This window comes from Triturus cristatus, chromosome 3_1 (assembly GCF_964204655.1).
Source record: "Triturus cristatus chromosome 3_1, aTriCri1.1, whole genome shotgun sequence".
Classification (NCBI taxonomy): domain Eukaryota; kingdom Metazoa; phylum Chordata; class Amphibia; order Caudata; family Salamandridae; genus Triturus; species Triturus cristatus.
Window position 1 is genome coordinate 826454306 of NC_140583.1, and position 19554 is coordinate 826473859.

Genomic DNA, 19554 nt, shown 5'->3' on the forward strand with positions numbered 1-19554 from the left:
AGTTGAGTGAGTTGGGCCTCCCAAAAATTCAATCCATGATGTACGGGGGAACCGTTCCGTCTCAGTTGCCCGACGCGACGCGTTCTGTGTTGCTGGCCTGGCGGGCGGCCCTACGCCACACTTGCTGGACACGTAGGCTGACTCAATGCACACCCCTCTGGCAGGGAACCTGGCTCCGCGAGGTTAGTGGGTTGCAGGGGTTTAACTCATAGGACCTTATCGGGGTCTCGCAGCTTGGGGATGTCTGGGCCAACGGCCATCCGCATTCATTTCAGGAACTCCAGACCCGTTACTCCCTTCACCCATCCCAATTTTACAAATATCTGCAGCTGCGGCACGCCCTCCGCTCGCATCTTCCTGACGAGACCAGGCTTCCGGAGTACAGTCCTCCAGAGGCGCAAACCATGTTTGGTGACTTGGGCAGAGGGGGCATCTCCCGCATTTACCGCACTCTCATCAACAATACTCCCACCTCGTTGGACAGGTTGAGGGACCAATGGGTGGAGTGGGTGGGCCTTCTTGACGAGGCTGATTGGCGTGACGCCCTTATGGCCCCAAAGATGATCACAGCATCCGCCAAGCTTAGGTTGATCCAACTTTACTATCTACATGCCGCCTACCTCACGCCCACGTGCCTTCATCGCGCGGGCTTGCGCCCAAATGCGTCCTGTGCTAGGTGTGGCTGTGATCCCGCTGATTTTTTCCACATGGTCTGGTCGTGCTTTCGCCTGGCGCAATTCTGGGGATACATTGAGGAGGAGCTCATGGAGGTTCTGGGTGGGACGGTTCCCCACGACCCACGTCATTCCTTACTGGGGATCACGGACGGGCTGGATGGGACCAGGAATGAAAAGATCTTCCGTAACACAGCCATGATTGTGGCCAAGCGCGATATCGTGGCGGCGTGGAAATGCCCCGAACCACCCGACCCGGGGAGATGACGTGGGGGGGTGGACTGGTGCGCGACCCAAGAAAAAACCCTGTATGTCGCAAGAGGATGCCCTAGGAAATACCGTAAGGTGTGGGGAAAATGGTTGGGTACCATGGACTGTTTACGACAATTTGTCTAAAGATTCGCGATGGTGTATGCCCGAACGGGCAGGGGACTGTGGGATGTCATGCTGCTGTGAAGGTTCCTGACTCATTGTGTTCCGTGCTCTTGCTGATCTTCTTTCTCTTTGTTTTGTACGTAATCTTTTTCAAAACAATAAAAACTTGTTTATCAAAAAAAAAATCCATCATTCTTTTTCTCACCGTGCCACCCCAGTTTAGACCCAGCCATATGCAAATCAGTCTTGACCCTGCCCCTCATGGGAACAGTCCAGCCCGAGTGGAACAGAGACAAGCATCCTGGGATTTGTTTTGGGGTATCAGCCAGGCTAGCTTGAATTCAGTGGTACAGTCTGGGCACACCTGTCACACATAGGGGTCCAGTGGCACAGTGAGCCCGGGACCAACGTCTGGGCACACCTGTCACACATAAGGCGAGTGTCTTTTGTGTTTAGGAACTCCTGTATCATATCATTCTCCCATTGTAGCTACTCCACCAGAGGTCGAGGCCACATTTTCTGGGTCTTGTATGGAGTCCAAGACAGAAATCAAAGCATATGTTGCTCTCAATCCCTTCTCTTCATGCATCTGGCCAAACAAGATTCAGCCATTCTCAACAGTCCAGCTGTTCCCTCTGACTGACTCTATTACATGACAAAAAGACTAGCCAAGACCACATATGTACTGTAGCAGTCACTAAATCAACTTCGGGGGAAGGTGTGGCCAAGAAAATTTCACAGCTCACTGGAGTTAGGCCTTTATATACTAAAGTTATGTTAGAAATGGGGGTCTCTAGTTGGCAGAGGTAGGCACCTTTGTCCAAATAGGGACCGTTGCTTCTACTCAGGGTAAGGGGATACACACTTTAGATAGCCCCTGCTCACCCCCTGGGTAGCTTGGCACGAGCAGACAGACTTATCCCAAAGGCAATGTGTAAAGTATCTGTACTGGAAACACACAGTAATACAGTGATAACACCACAAATGGACACCACAACAGTTTAGAAAAATAAAGTGTCTTTATCTAAACTCAACAAGACCAAAATGACAAAAATCCAACATACATGATCATATATGACTTGAAAAAGATGTCAAACACCTTGGCCCATAGAAAACTATGGATGCATGATTTCTCTCAAAGTACCTGTAGTTGCGACAAAATTCACAAGGCCAAACAGCAGCAGAGATGGGAAGCATCGAAAAACAAAGAGATGCGTCAGTTCCTGAGAACCTGGGGAGACGATGTGACTGCTCTGCATGCAGGAGAAGTGATGCGTCGAACCTGGTCTGTAGGGGGAAGTGATGCGTCGACGGGTGATGCGTCGGAAAATCTTGCCACACAGGTACGATGCATGGAAATCCAGGATGTGCCAGCGATCGATGCGGCGGCGGCAAGCAGCACTGCGTTGGTTTCTTCAGCCGCCATCCCTCTATGTATTGATTTTTACAGCGGCAACAGGCACTGCATTGTTTCAGCAGCGGCGCAGCCACTGACGCAAAAAGAGCGAAGCATCGATTTTCTTGTAGTTGCCTTGCTTTTCCAGCTCCCAATAGCAGGAACTACCTTCAGAGGCCCAACACTGGCACCGGCACCTCTTGCAGGTCATAACTCCCAGCAAGGGAGTTCAGGGGAGCTGAGGGTGACGTCTTTTTGTCCCTGAGACTTCAGAACAGGAGGCAAGCTCTACTCAAGGGGGACACAGCACACAGCAAAGTCCTTGTCCTTGCAGAAACAGCTACTTCAGGCCAACCCCAGACAGCACACAGCATAGGGGCAGTACTCCTCCTCCAGTTTCTCCAGCTCTTCTCCTTGGCAAAGGTTCCTCTTGATTCCAGAAGTAGTCTAAAGTTCTGGGGTTTTAGGTCTAATGTATATACCCCAAAATGTCTTTGTTCACTTTGTGCAATGGTCTCTAAATCCAGTCCAAACCAGTTCTGTTCTCACTGGTGTAGTATGACCGCAGGGGGTGGAGACAGCATTGTGCATGGGAGACAGGACCTATTCAGATGCAAGGAAATCTCCTTCCACTACTCTAAATTCAGCCAGGGTCTATTCAGCCCAGCTCTGAGTCATACAGGAAGGGCCAGGCACACCTTAACCCCCCCATCCCCCCACCAGCGGCTGTCTACAGTGAATGCACATCCCCAGCCCCTGTCACTCCAAAACCAGACAGTCAATACACAGACAGACAGAGGCACACAGAATGGTTAAACAAGAAAATGCCTACTTTCTAAAAGTGGCTTTTTCAAACACCCAGTTTAACAACCATATTTACTAAAAGATGTGTTATTAGATTTTGAGTTCAGAAAGCCTAAACCTAAACTTTATTTCTCTATCTTATCCCAATGGGGATTTATGCTTGTAAGGTGTTACAAAGCATTTCCCATTCTATCCTATGGGCAAGATAGCCTTTCAAATGTGAAAAACGAAATTGGCAGTATTTCACTATCAGGACAAGTCACACACACCAGTATACGTCCTACCTTTCACATATACTGCACTCTGCCCAGGGGGTACCTTGGGCCTACCATAGGGGTGCCTTACATGTATGAAAAGGGAAGGTAAGGGCCTGGCAAGTGGGTGCACTTGCCAAGTCGACATGGCAGTTAGCAAAGTGAGCACAGACATTGCAGTGCAGGACTGAGTTATCTTTTCAGGGCTACTCATGTGGGTGGCACAATAAGTGCTGCAGGCCGACTAGTAGCATTTTATTTACAGGCCCTGGCACACTTCGGTGTACTTTACCAGGGACTTACCAGTAAATCAAATATACCAATCAGGGACAGCCAAGTACAACAACAATTTACACAGGGAGCACTTGCACTTTGACACTTATCAGCAGTGGCAAAGTGCCCAAAGCATCTAAGCCATCAAAAACGAAATCCAGCGCAGCATCAAAAATACAGGAGGTAGAGGCAAAAAGTCTAGGGAAACCACGCCAAAGATGCCAAGTCTAACACGTTCATTATCTGGAACTCCCAGGATTCCTTTAGAAAAGAAAGTCGAAGCTTACACAAAGCCACTCTATATATTTCTGCGATCCAAATCAAATCAATTAGGATGAAATCTATCTCTTTGATTGAACTTGCAATCAAACATGCAGGTTGTCAAACTCATACAATAGCCTTGGCAGAAACATAATTTTGGCCAACAATATTTTGCTTATCAACAGCAGTGGCAAAGACACAGCTGCTGACAGATGCACGTGCCCTACCAATATTATCTGCAATAGTGCTAGAATCGGATAGATGCACCTGTACTCCTAAGTATCTCAATGTGTCAGGCTCCCATACAAGTGTCTGAGCGAGTGCATGATGTTACTCACATCACTGGCCCAATTGAGAATATATATCATGCTATCCAATTCACCTTCAAGCCTGACAGTTTCCCAAGCTCCTCCTAGTCTAAAATCGATGGACCCTCTCCTATCCGCATGTCCTTCAGATGCATCAATATGCCATCCATATATCAGGATATAGATTCAATCATATTTGTTTTTTGTATGCCTCTATCTCTATCTTTAGAGCAAATGACATTGACAAATATTTCTATAGCTAAGAAAAAAAAGAACAAAGACAGTCGGCACCAATAGCTTGTTACCCTACCTACTCTGCATGGATCATAAATCCTGCAGCTGGTACAGACCCTTGATGCTAGATTTAAATATAAAAGGGAGAGTCATCTTCTCACTTTTTCCCCAAAGCCCATATGTCTCAATACTGCAAAAAACAAGTCTGATTAATTATGTCAAAAGCTTTTTCCATATTAATGAATACCACTATGGGCTTCGGGTCTGAAGCAGACAATGCCTCTAGCATTCACAAACTCTAATGTTTGGTGAGGTACACAACCAGGTACAAAGCCTCTTTGGTGCAGATAAAACAATCACAATCAATCAGTTGATTTGTAGAGTGCTGTTTGTCAGCTGTGAGGGTATCCAGGTGCTGGAAGGGTCCCTAGGATTAGCCGAAGAGAAAGGTCTTGAGCGTTTTGCAGAATTCTGATAGAATAGCCGAGGTCTTGAGGTGTAGCGGGAGGTTGTTCCATGCTTTAGCTGTGAGATAGCAGACAGAGCATCCTCCAGCCCTGCTCCGGTGGATACGGGGGTGAGCTAATGTGAAGAGGCAGATCGGAGGTGTCTGATAGGTTGGTAGAAGATTAGGTGGGGTTAATGTAGGCTGGTCCGGAGTTGTGATGGGCATTAAATGCATGGGTGAGTAGCTGAAACTGACATCTCTTTTGAACTGGGAGCCAGTGGAGCTCCCTGAGGGGTGTGGTGATGTGAATTAGTTGTGGGAGATTGAGGATGAGTCTGGCTGTGGCGTTTTGGATGGGGTGAAATCTTTGGAGGAGGTGGGCTGCAATTCCTGCATAGAGAGCTTCTCCGTTGCCCAACCAGCTGGCAATCAGGGCCTGGGTAATGGTGCATTTGGAGTTTTGAAGCCACTTGAAGATCTTGCATAGCATGTGCAGGATAAAGAAGAAGAAGAAGGATGATACAGCATTGTCCTGAGATGTCATGGAGAGTTTGCCATCCAGGATGATACAGAGGTTTCTGGCATGGTTCATTGTGGTTGGTACGGGTTTAAGGTCTATGGGCCACCAGAAGTCATCCCAGGAGGAGTTATTGATGCTGAAAATCAGTACTTCCATCTTACACATGTTGCGCTTCATGCGGTTGTCCTTCAGACAGTTTTGTTACACTTTTCATGCATTAGTGGAAGTTGGCCCTGGTGATTCTGTAGTCTTCGAAGAGGGAGAGGATGAGTTGTGTGTCGTCAGCATATGAGATGATGTTGAGTCCATGGGATCTGAAAATGCTAGCCAGTGGTGTCATGTAGGTGTTGAATAGTATGGGGCTGAGTGATGAGCCTTGAAGGACTCCACAGATGATTTCCTTGGATGTGGAGGAGAATGGTAGTAGGCAAACTTGTTGTGCTCTGCAAGTAAAGAAGGAGCCGATCCATTTGAACGTGGTTGCTTGGATGCCGCTATTGTGCAGTCTAGGGAAGAGCGTGTGGTGAAAGTTGGTATTGAAGGCCGCAGACAGATCGAGGAGGAGGGGGGCATTTAGTAGAATGCAGAGATCTTGGCTGATCTTGGTTATGGCAGGGTTAAAGATGTAGTGGTCTGTGGGGGTCAGAGAGTGTACAGATTTCATGATGGTGGATGAATCAACAATGCTAGAATAAGGAGGTTTCAGCTTGTTGTCACCTTAGGAAGCATCATAGAGTCAATGTTTAACGTGGACAATGGGTAATAAGCGCCTTGATCCATTGCATCTCATCTGAGCTTTGACAAGAAGATAATCAGTGCCTGCCTTGTTGAGCAAGGTAATTGGCCCTTAGGCTTTGCCATCTCATATATGTTAGCAACTTTAGGCACCAGCACGTCATTGTAAGTTACATAAAATTCAGATGGTAAACCATGATCAGATGAAGTTTTCCCAGTGGTCAACTCAGTATTAGCCTTCGCTTTCTCTTTAATTTTTGAGGGACTTTGAGATTCTCTCTCTGAGCTGAGATTGTGTTTTGCACAGCTGTGGACCTGTATAAATATCATGTCACTTTTCATACACTCCATCTAATTACTGACATAATTCAGAGTAGAAGGTGATGGGCTTTGAGTTTTTTCCAAATGGCTATCCTCTACTGTCTGGTGTAATCAGCCAAGCAATCCATTTTTCCTGCCTTCTTCTGCATGCATCTTAGTCATATGCACTAGTCTAAACATCTCAACCTCTCAACAAGCTTGGCTTAGTTCTCTGTAGATGCAATCAAGTCTTCCAGGTTACCACTATCAGTAAGCAACGATCTTTCTAACCTTCACACAAGGAACACATCCACACACAAAGTAGTTTCCTTCACAGCCAGGGACTACTAGGCTTTGAAGGAAACTACTTCAATGCAATGTGAGGTTTTAATTAGACCCAAAAACTTTTTAGTTTAAAGCCAATATTTATTTTTTAGATTGACAAGGTCCCGACACCTATCTCAACCATAAAGTTTTGCAAAAGTCATGACATGATAAGACAAGCATTGACAAAGCCAAAAGGACGGCAACCAACGCAGACCTATTGGGTTTGCCAATGCTTATTTACTATATTACCCTCCTCGTGAATAAGAGGTGTTCTTTGTAGAAAAACAATCTGGGCCCTGCGCCTGTTTGATAAGATTGAACCTTCTATCTTTTTTTTTGTATTGGCCATATCCCTTATGTTCCATATAATAAATTGATATTTGTCTCCAAGTCGCAAGCTCCATTCCGATGCCAGGAGCACTGTCAGAGCTTTCGAGGGCAATGACTACTAGCCTCAACATACGCCTAGATACTCTCAGATCGCTAGCATCTTTGAGAAAATTACTCTAGGCTAAATACTAAGAAAAGATTCATATCGGCAACCATCTTAACAGTTTCCCAACAAATCCCCCCAAGACAACATAGCACCGACATCCTGCCCTCTAATATAATGTAGGTTGCAATCAAACTCCTAATTTCACTGAACCAGAGACTGGAGAAGAGAGAGAGGTAAATGTTTATTATCATCCGTGTCAGCTGCCCCTTGAAGTAATTGAAATAGGAACAGCCTTCAAATCAGTTCATTCGCAGACCTTGGAGTAACCACAGGAAAAGCACTCTCTCTTGATGAAGATTGGTCAGTAGCGTGTGCTACATCTGGAGTCAAGTTTTCTTCCAGCTGTAGCCGCCATAATGGAAGATTAAACAGCATCCCCTTACCATGCTGCTACTCTCAATGGAACGCTCACCAGCTTCCTATTCCGATGTGGGAGGCTCCCGCACTAGCACAGATATTAGACCACATCATTGCCAGCAGTCCATAGCCGAACAGGGCACTAGGATGTCATGGATTTGGGCTGCTAGCGAGGAGCTCCGAGGTGAACGTCCTACACCATGGGTCTTAGATCACTATTCCCAGCCTTGGTGAATAATATTTTAATCAAATCTCAAAATGTGTGAGTTTCTCTTGCAATCAGTGAGACATTAGAGCTCTGCTTGTGTGCTCTCTGAATTGTCTTTTACGTGTAAAGTAAGGTTAACAGGTGACTCCATGTCATCATGGGCACCATTTTCTAGTCCTCTGCTTTCATTTGACAACCTAATGCATTCAGTGTTTGTAATTTTGGTTCATTTCATCTCGATCACTAGGTCTAAACTACCTGAAAATACTGATTTGTACATTGGAAGCCATGGTTGGACCATAGAATCCTTGATGGCATTGAGTCATATGGTAATTTTAGAATAAAATGGCAATGTGGTAATCCTCACTAGCACACCAGATATAGAATTGTCATACTGCAGCACTTCTAAGTTATGCCACATGGATCTTAGAAGTTGAAACTTGCTTTCTTACCCGATGTGAAATGTGAAGGAACTAGAAGACATTAATTCTTGCATTTTTCAAGGTAATTCACACCGATCTACAAAGTGCTTTTATGTCTCTTCAGGGGCAGTAACCACCATAATAATCTAGCATAGTATGCCTATTAACTCATCTGCTTTTACCGGATGGCACCCTCGTTTTACCTATCCGGCAAACAAAATGCCTCCATAGATTCTAATGGAGTCAATCTCTTTTCAGCCTATTACTACGGTTGCCAACTTGTTCACGTTTTAAGATACAAAGGACCGTACATGATTCTTGAATAGAGCTTTATATACAATCACCTGTAACATTTTCAAAGGGGCCTTTCTGTCTTTAATTATTAGTCAGGGATCATTAAGATAGTCCTGGAACACATTTTAACGTGTTTTCCTTACATTCACTGTTTTAATATGTACGTATAAGAGGAAAACATACCGTCTGTAGGTAATTTTCATAATTTTTGTACCGGACTGGACATCAAAAACTTGTCATCAAGGTAAAAAACACGGCCAGGTGGCAATCATACATATAACACCCTTGCAAAAAAGTATTCATTTGTTATTCACCTTGCGGGATCACTCTCTTAAACGCCTGCCTTCATCACAAATTTTGATTCAATAGGCTAACTGCTATGCAAAACAGTACAATGTAATACACTTCCGAAAGCTAAAAATAAATACAAATCCTTAATGAGGATACGTTGAGGAATCCCTCTTAGAGTGCAACAATATTTAACTTAATTAGTACTAAGACTCCAGAGACAATATTCGAAAAGACCTAAACCTCTGCCCAGACTAAACAAAATTTGAACAATGGCTATAACTAAGCCCAAACAAGAAGAAACCTGTACTCCCTTCTGAAATGTGTTGTTTAAAGAATTCTCAGGAGTCCGGACCCTGTTATGGGCTTCCTTGTTTATTTATTCATCCCAATAAAGCATTATTGAATCGTATTGTAGTCCTTCTTTAGTGTCCAGCGCGATCCAGTGTGCGGCCGGAAGTGATGCTTTGGATTGAGGGAGGCACAGGAGGGGCTACCCATTGCAGGAGATGGGGTTGCAGAGATCCTGGCAACGGGGAGTCGTTTTGGGCAGAAGGTAAGTAGCACCCGGTGCCAGGCGCTGCTGTAGCGCGCGTGTGCCAGCCTGTTCTTTGACTGGTGTAGTGTACTGCAGTGATGTGCGCACAGTTCTTTTGTCAAAACAGCATTAACCTCAGTCTGGTCTCTTGTTTCTGCCTTTCTTGCCGTTTCGTCCTCATGCTGCTGTGCAGCCTCTCCAGCACTTGGGTTTGCAGCATATTGCCGGCCGGGAGGGGGGCGGGGGCGTGACTTCCTAATCGGTGGCCCCAACCCCCCCACCTCACTTGCCTGCCATTTGTGCTATACCCTTTTGCGTTCGCTACCTATCATGACTCGTGTTACCCGAGCTTTCATGGGTACGGTCTCTCTGCCTCCTAACCTGCCACCCTCTCTGCACTCTTGTCCCGTTCCCCACGATTAACGGATGGTCCTGCGCCCCAGTCCTCCTACGATCCCCCGCAGTACCCCTGGCCTCCACAGATTTTTTCCAACCTTTTCTTTTTATTATACCATGCCGTGGCCTCGGGACTGACTCTTCTTTGACCCTCGTTATGGTGGGGGCAGAGATAACCCTTCCTTGTTCCTCGCCATACATTGAGCTGGTACCACAGAAGAGACCCTGAGCCAGTACCAGCCAGTACCAGCTAAGGGAAAACTTTGGGGTAGCAAGCTCTTTGTCTTTCAGGGGATGTAGTACAGTGGGAGTGTGGGGGGATTCAGTCTGTAGGTGACATGTCATTTACCCCCCTTTCTCGCCCTCTCTCGCTTTTCGCGTTTCTCTCTCCCATTTTTCCAATACCAAACCACCCTTCTGTCTCCTTATTCCTCACTTCTTTCCCGTCTCTCCTTTCCTCGCTTTTTATTTTGTATTCATTAATTGGTGATTAATTTTTTATCTGTATTCTTTTCACCCACCATTCTCCGCTTTCTCCTGCCTCTCACTCCTTTCTCCGTTCCCTGCGAGATTTCAAATGGATATTAAATGCCAAAACGTAAAGACTCAAAATGAACTTCTTGAGTCCTGCCTAACTTGTACCTCCGTCAGATGACTTCTCACAGGCTCTCCTGGGACGGTGTTTCTGACTTTTCCCTTTTTAGGTCTTGCTTGTGACAGCTCATATATTTGCATGCGCTCTCGCTTGCAAGGGATATTACGTACAAGCAGCCTATAGACCACCCATTGCTTAGCATTTGTTAGCTTCATTATCACTCATTCCCTGCTTTCTAATTGGTCAGCGCATGCTGAATTCACTTCCTTTTCTTTCAGCTGGAGCATGGACCAAGTACCGTTTGCTTCAGGTTGCTTGCTGGCTTTCCTCAGATTTTCGGTGATTGAGACACTCCTTTTATGTTTTGTTTTTTCTTGTCATTCTTGTTGAGCTTCTTGCCATCTGTAGCTGTCTTTTACTACTCCACACTCACTTCAAAGAAGCCCTTTCTCTTTTGAAATGGATGCTTACTGCGACAGTATGTGTTATCTGCTTTTATTGTGACAACAGATGTCATCTGCTTCCAAATACATTTTCACTAAGACATGGGCACAGTTGCTTTCCGTATGTGATAGGATTTTTTTTCCACATATTTTTTTCTTTTTCACTCATAGGAGGGTAAACTGATTTGCCCAAAATTACAGGGGTGTTGTTCTGAGACCCAAAAAGCACTGGCAAAGCCATAGGTCTTTCCTTCGAGGCTATTGGCTCTGTCATTGCCTTTCCTTCATGCTGTACAGCATGGCATTGCTGAATTTGGCAATGATTTGTAGCTGTGCTGCATAGCAGTGTGGCTAAAAATAATAACAATAAGGGCTATGATGCATATAGAGCTAATGTCTTTTTTATTTATTTTTATATTTTAACAAAAAGCTCATTAATCCTAGTTTCTAGATAGGGATTTTTAGTACAAGCCACATTGCAAAGCATCCGCGCTGCTGTACAGCATTGCCACAAAACATTGCCAAATCTAATGGCTCACATAGGCACTACCTATTGCCTTTGCTTGTTTCTATTTCTCAGTCCATCCTTCCGTTTCTTCTCACCGGTACTGGGTTATGTGAGGGTTTGTGATGTCTTATTGAGGTGGTAGGCTCGCGAGTGACGGTAGTGATGTATTGATGTTGTTAGTGAAGAAGGTATAGTCTGGGCCGCTGTGATTACATGATTCTAGGGCTCTGATTTTTTTTGCATAGTTATGGATTTACCACATAATGCAACATAAGCTCCATAATTTCACTCAAAACATTTTATTTCTAGCTCAAATAGATCAAAAGATACAAATTAAAAAGTGCCAAGGTTAGTTCCGGGCATTGGAGGATCCTTTGCAAAGGTTAGCGCGGCACCTTGTCTGCTGATTGCTTTTTTCCGGTGTAAAATTGGTACTCATGCGGGGCAACGTTGTTCATACATTATTACTAGTTGTTGAAATGGTAGAATAAATAGTACTGCTACAGATTGTGCTGTTTTATGTCACATGATTTGCCTATGGTTACGAAAAAACAAAGGGAGTACACTCTCAATTCCAAAGAACCATGCTATCCTTACAAACCGTGACTAAAGCTAAGAGAGCCATTTGGTTTCTAGCATGGGAGAAACGATATGTGTTCTAAAATAACCCTCACCGACCAAAAGGTCCCTTAGTGGCATGCTTCATCATCAGGTTCTCCCCGCCCCACTGCGGTCCGGGCGTGCTACGACCTACGGATACGTGGAAGCACTTACAAGTGAAGTGAAATATTGTGTTTTATGTGAGACTGGAAGGGTCAGAAGATAAGTGAGTTAAAAAATACCTGGCTGCGTGGAAAACTAAACTTTAATACTCCCTATAGCTGGTATTAATAAAAGTGTGTAAAAGGAGGAAAAAGTGCTATAATGGGCAGTTTCCTCACGGAGTGTCTACATGTATCGAAGCCTGCCCGTATGATTCTCTTCAGGACCTAGGATGTTGATCCCTTTTACCACTCTGACTGTTACCTAGTGTGGTCAGCCTAGTCAATTTCAAAGGCTAATATGCATCTTTGTCAAAAATACATTCATCCATTACCTACTTGGTATTCTCTTTAAAAACGATCTGGAAGGATAGAGGAACAAATTTAATAATCGTAGTATATACTCTGACATACTGGAAACACCCCTTCACCACACTCGTGAAAGGTTTAAAAGGTGATCTATTTTTCACTCCATGCACAATAGTTCAACGTAATTTTTGCGTGTATATTATGCTGCCCTTTTGAAATTCTGTACAAGACAATACAATACATATAACAAGAAACACACACTCTAAAGTCCACATGGCCTCCTCCACTTTCAATTTAAACAAGCATTGGCATAGCCAATAGGTCTCGCCTTTGGGACCTTATAAGTATTTAGTTATGCAGCACAATATCCTTACTGCAACAACATTAACTGTTGCATGCCTAAACACTTATACGGTCCAAAAGGCGAGGCCTATTGGCTATGCCAATGCTTGTTTACTTTCTTTTTAGGGACAGGTAGAGTTCCCAGGTCTTGATATAGAACATGAGCTGCATTACATTTTTGTGACATCAGTGCAGCGGTGAGGACAGTATGTAGCACTGGACAAGGGGGGCTCTCCATCTGTCAGAAATACATTCAAGGGGTACGAGGTGGAGGACCATAATGGGAATGAATGGGAATTAATTCGTCTTTTGAACAGATTCGTGATAGTGCCTAGTGGACTATTGGTAACCATAAGTATAAACAAAATTACTTGTTTTTTTCTGACCGGAATGCCGCCCTCGAGCGACATTGCGGAGGGATGAGCTGACATGATTGGTGGTAATGAAATTAGATCTTTGTATTTGACAAATCATGTGGAATTCCACACTCTAGGCTCAAGACTAGTTTTTGGACCATTATTTTGGGAGCGACTAAGTTTGCTGAATTTGGGTATTTGGAGGGCCGGGATATGGGTATGTTGTGGCCATTACTGACAAAGATAAACAGGATGTTGCGAGCAGGCCCACGGTAGGCGAGTGGAAAAGATATGATTGGTGGGTACTCCAGCCCGTCGGAACTGACGGGGTTCCCACTCCAGGCCGGCGGCCTGAGATTGGTCGAGAGGTCGCTGCTGAGAGGGGTGAAAGGGACGACCTGTGTAGGCCCTTGTATGCTAGTTGGGATATAATAATTGATGGATACTCCACCTCGTTGGAATTTACGTGGCTTCCACTCCGGGCCGTTTGTGATTGGTGGAATATAAGAAGGATAACGTATGATACAGAAAGACGGAGTTCACACGGAACATTGTTATCTAGTCCGCGGTGGGAAGCTAAGTTGCATGTCATTGGCTGAAATGTTTTAAGAATGTAAAAATTGTCGCTTCCCCTACGGTCCGTCCTATTAGGGATTGGCTAATAAAACCAGAAGTTCAGTAATGGGGAATATGAGAATTTGATTGTTTTGTCGTTGGTCTGTGGGAACAGACGCAGAGTGTCAGTCGTAGATTAGAAAGATATAGGGTGGATTGACGAGATATGAAGCCCTATTTATGCGAAGTGGCTTTTAAAATAGCAAATTGTGACTTTTTAAGATAAGAATTGAGGGGCTGTGATTGGTCCTGGACTGGGAGGACCAGAGAGGAAACGTTTTTCAGGAGGGTTAATCCGGAGTCGTGATTGGCTAGCCAACCAAGTTTGACAAGATATTAGGGAAGGACAAAAAGATTATCTTTCGTGGATACGGAGACGGAAGAGGAATAGTTTTAGAGGTTACTTGCAGGATATTTGTGAACATTATTTTTGGAGTAAGACTTTTTTTGCTGGTATGAAGTTGAATTACTATGATTAACAAGCACGGAATCGAAACCAGTGGTGCGCGCGCACCACAGAGGAGCAGGGGCGAGGGAGCGTGGCAGCAAAGCGAACGCGCGTGAATTATAAACACATGTTTATAATTAAAACTAGATGCCGCTGCTGCGCATAAGACACCAATTGGCCATGGGCGGTTACATTTCTAAAGGAAGATGGGACATGCACCCGCCTTTCACCAATTGCGTGCTGTCTTTTTAAAAAAGACGCACGCAAAACCAATTGCAGCAGACGAAAACAAAAGCACAAGCGTGTGGTCAGCTTTCAGAACCCCCTACATGAAGTCTCGCAGAGCAGCGCATGCGCGCTGCTACATCCTCGACCTAAAAAGCCAATCCAGCCTCATCCAAGGCTAACCTATTTGCAAAACCATAATAGAAAGAGGACACAGTGATTCTATCACTATTGTCCAAAAAGGTAAACACAAAATAAATCCGTCAACGTTTCGACCCAGGGATTGTATGTAGGTAAATGGGGTCCTTACAGTAGGGTCTTCATCAGTACCAAGTGGGGGCACCCGTTAGGTCACCGTTGCAGGCTGTGAAGAGATAAAAGGGCCCTCAGACTCCAAAGTCAGAAATGGACGTAATCGTGTTAACAGGTTAATGAAAAGATATCCTGTGTCTGTAAAATTTCTTATATGTCACTTTTGAAGGGGCTTGAAAAATCTAATGCTCCATAAATCTCTTTCTTGAAAACGCATCCGTTTCACAGCACTTACTAAACCCACTATCTGGTTCTGATTAGGATCTCATTCAGGGCCTCTTATACGGTATTTCACCTTTCAAAAGGGACACTGCAGTGTGTGTACTTTGAAAATTGTACCTTTCCTGCTAGGATATGAAGTTGGGAACGAGCAGTGGGGTACGTGTGGAGCACAGAGGGTACATGTCTCTAAAAGCAGGTCTCCTTAGGTCTCCTTAGGCTACAATCACATTATAATTTGTGTGGACTGATCACACCCAATACTGCTGCTTTATTCAGAACACTGAAGACACCCATTTCTCACCACTAGAACTGCTCAAGCGTCCCTCTAATAATCGGGAGAATGTATTTTGCCCATTGACTGCTATTGCTGCCTGATTGATAACATGAGTGTCGTTGAATTGGGTAATGTTAACATGTTAGTGACAGTTGAACCAAAAAGGAAAACTAACGGTAGCAGGTACAATATATACAGCTTAAAAATGATCTGTGTAGAGTGCTGATAACCATCAATTGCAAATTCTTTCAGGTCATTTAATCCTAAATAAGCATTCAAATGGTACAATTAGTTCCAGTTAATAAGCAATGGAGTATACAGCTACCTGTTCTTGATACTTCCCCTCATCTCTGCCTGAAGCTCACCTGCTGATGTTCTTCTGCACTCAGCTGAGAAAGTGTGCACACAGACAGTTTGTTGCCGCACATAGGCAAAAATAATTATAGGGAACATCGACAGTGATCTTAATAAACTCTTGCCTTGATGTCCAAAAGAAAACATTGGAATTTTTGCTTGATCCTTCGTTCAACAGCCAACTGGATCAAATTAGCCTTTCTGCTTCCAACTGGATCAAATTTGCCTTTTTGCTTCCTGCAACATACATTTAATCAATACCTCATTCTTGTGGTCCTTTGATTTGAAAATTACATTGAGTGAGTACAACATTATTGAACCAGTGGAAAAAACATGGCGTTACAATGTGGCACTGTTTGGAGAAGAAGAGACTAAGAAGCTGATTCAAAATGAGATAAAAAATTCGTAGGGAATAAGAATGTACAAAATACATACCAGGTTTCTGCCCAAGAACCACTATGTTTCATTGGTACCTATTGTATTGCAACATTTATAAAGTGCTTACTACACCTATGTGGGGCACTGAAGCACTTGCCTACATCGGTAGCACACTACACCATATAGGGTGTGTGGTTGGTGGTGTATTATCTTTGTTTTGATCCTATGTGGGAAGGGTTTTCATGCCGTGTTATAGGATGAAACGCCTAGCAATGTGATGAATGAAGAGGTGCTAGAGACAGGTGCGCAGTTTATGGTTTTCAGTAAGCTGGCGGCTTTTAGCAGCTTGGCAAGCCCATTTATGGTAGTTCCTATGATCAGGGACCACTTAGATCGTCACTTCACTCGATTGCCCATTCTGAGATATTTTGTTTGAAATGTATGATCCTGAGCAGGCACAGGTTGGTGGGAGAAATAGTGGAGAGATCTTCTTGGATAGAATTTGTTAATATCACCCCATATCTGATTGTCACTGTGAGGTGTCTTAAGGTGGTTGTATTGTGTAACTTGTCAGGATCTGCAGTGGTGGGCTCTTTTAAAGTCCTTTAATGGCAAGTAGCATGTAGACGATCTCTTCTGTTATTCTATGCCAGTTCATTTGCGATAGGTAGTTTAATTCTGTGGGCTGGTACACTATGGGGCCATGGAGAGGGCCCATAGCAATTTTATCTTATGTGAGTGTAAGATTGTCAAGCAGTCTTACAGTCAAGCAGAAAATTATTATGCAGCCTGTATGAACTATACCTGATTGCCCAACCGCTGAGTGTTATGGTATTAGCGTGAGCCGGGAGGGTTATATAATGTACTGAAGTTGCATTTATATAGCGAGGCATTAAAGAGCTTTACGCTGATTAGCATGATACTCCAGAACCCAAAGTTATTTTTTTCCCCAGTGCTTACTGTTGGTTATTGGGATTGGTTCTATGCTCTTAAGGATCCATTCCATGCATTTACTCCACTTTCTAAGCGATAGATTAAATTAATAGTAGTTAGGCGTGATCTTTAGTGGGAGAGGGAGTATGTCAATTCATGCATATGGTTAGCAATAATAGATCAGCAGCAGGTGATTTGTTCTTGTTAGGTTGTGTATTACGTTTTAAAGGACAGGTTGTGATCTTTAAAATGAGGTCTGGGCACTTTGCAGAAATGCAATAATATGGATAAAGGCAGACATACTTGTGATTTAGGGTAAGCTGTGCTCAGAGAGAGGAGATGTGCAGAGGAAGGAAAGTAAGTAGTGGGTCATTAGATAAAAAAGGATAGGCAATAATTCAAAGTTTTAAGACAATGTAAATTTTCCTGTGATTAGAGAGGGAACTTTTTGAGCTTGCATGCAATTATAGGATGCAATGCAAAAACTGTAAAGGAAAGCAACATTATTATTATTATTATTATAAACTTTATTCGATATATAGAAATACCATAAAAGCAACAAAGTTGTACAAAACCAGTTACAGGTACAAGCATAAAAAAAAGGTTAATAATTCATCAGTTTACAAAACATATAATACAGTTCCAGTCCAAACATTAAAAGATTACATTGCCCTTATCCCACATCCAACCAATTCATCTACAGTTATGGGGACTATTCATAACAAGCATTTGCAATGCAATAGGTCTCGCATTTACGCGAGTTTAAGCTATTGGCACTGTAAATGACAATCCCTTTTATTTATGTTTTAAAAACCAAAATATAAATAAGTGATTGTCATTTACAATGGCAATAGCTCCAACTTGCGTAAATGCGAGACCTATTGCATTACAAATGCTTGTTTCCTATATGATAGCGAAATTATTAAATTAATTGCCCATTAGCTTAAAGAAAGTAGAAGATATGGGGTGCTTTAGAAGGCAGCTGGAAGCCTATCTAATCACAACCGAAACACACTCACTCCCCTCCGAGCACACCAATGGAGTAACGTGCAATGTATCTGCAAGTGTTCTTTGCAACGTACATTACCATCGTTAAATGTATCTATCTCATTCTGAATTTATTGCAAGTCCATTAAAAAACGGATTTTTTTCCATAGTAAAACTTGATTCATCAATAACGCCCCCAATCATTGTCTAGGGAGGAGTTTAAATCATGCAATAGAAGAGACACCTCTATTGTGTACCTCCTCTTTTTGTGGGTGTTGACACTGGAATGTCCTCTGCATAGTGTACAGTCATGTTCCCCCCCCACCATGTGTATCTGGTACTCTGGTCTGTGATGTTGTCCCTGGAGTCATGATAATCTAGGGTGTATCAGAGCCCTAGGCCTGTCCCTTGACATGAGTCAGGTCCTGGCCTGTCCTGTGACATGGGGTGGGGGTCGCACGAAGCATGTCCTCATCGACAGACAATGGACCACTGTCCCTGTCATGGGTTTCGCATATAGAGTGATGCTTTCTGTCTTGCGAATTCATAGTTGTGACCAACCGCTCTCTTTTGTTATCTGGCTGTCACTCAGATCTTGTGTCTATTCCTCCTTTTTTCCTCGCTTACGATGCACCCCTTGTAAACTGACAATGGGGGCGGTTTGTCAGTCAGCTATTCATTTGCCTTAAGGTAATGACTTGAGAAAGAGATTTTGAAAAGCTCATCCTCCCCACAGGCTTTGCCATTTGTATGGAAATGACCTGTTGTTGCCATTGCATCTTCCTTTGAGTAGTGTGGAAGCAGAATTTGGGATAAATGGTTCTTATCTACGTTAATTCCCATTGAAATGCTCTGAGCCCAATTCACAAAGTCTTGTAAGAGTATGTAAAAGTATGTACAGGAGTGCTACTAGCTGTGATAGAGGATGACTGAGGTGAAGGAGGGCAGCGTTTTGAAGGTGTTTATCTGTTAGCGAACATTACACCTAACCTCATGGCAATGTCATTTGAGAAGAACAACAGCCATCCACATATGTTCTGCAGAGGTGTGATGGGGTAAACTTTTCTATCTATACAGGATTTACTATTGAAGTGCAACAGAGAGCTAGATACACCATATAAAATGCTGTGTTGATTAATTATTTTGGAGATAAGAAATAGTGAAGCACCTGACATCTACACAAACTCCTTGTATTTATGCCAATAATGAGGACACTAAAGAAGAGGACCTGAGGAAGGTGGCGATGAATTATTGAAACAACCGAAACATGCTTTGACTGTGTGTGTTCCCTGGTCTAGACACATTGACGGAAGAAGGAAGCTGGGTCTCCTCTCTGTGTCTCCATGAGAACTTCTGGGGATTAATGATTAGTTTGTGGAGTATGTGTTATGATTGACTGGTATGAATGGATGAACAGTTAGAGGGTTTGTGGCTTGGCTTTTATTCTCTTGCTTGGAAAGCGATAAAATTAGTATTATGGAATGTTGTACTTTCAATGTAAAATTGGGCATGTAGGAAACAATCCTGTCGAAAGTATGTAGTAATGGAGTTTTGTTTGTTAGAATATAGTGGGTTAGTGAATAT

At 43.6% G+C, this 19554-nt stretch overlaps 1 protein-coding gene across 2 annotated transcripts in view; it reads left to right on the plus strand.

Annotated features, from left to right (window-relative positions):
• The first annotated feature begins 9401 nt into the window (after positions 1-9401).
• SESTD1 (SEC14 and spectrin domain containing 1) overlaps positions 9402-19554 on the plus strand; it is a 422952-nt gene continuing 412799 nt past the window's right edge. For both annotated transcript variants that reach the window (XM_085645200.1, XM_085645201.1), the window contains exon 1: positions 9402-9530. The gene's annotated coding sequence lies outside the window, so the exon portion shown is untranslated. The remainder of the gene's footprint in view (positions 9531-19554) is intronic.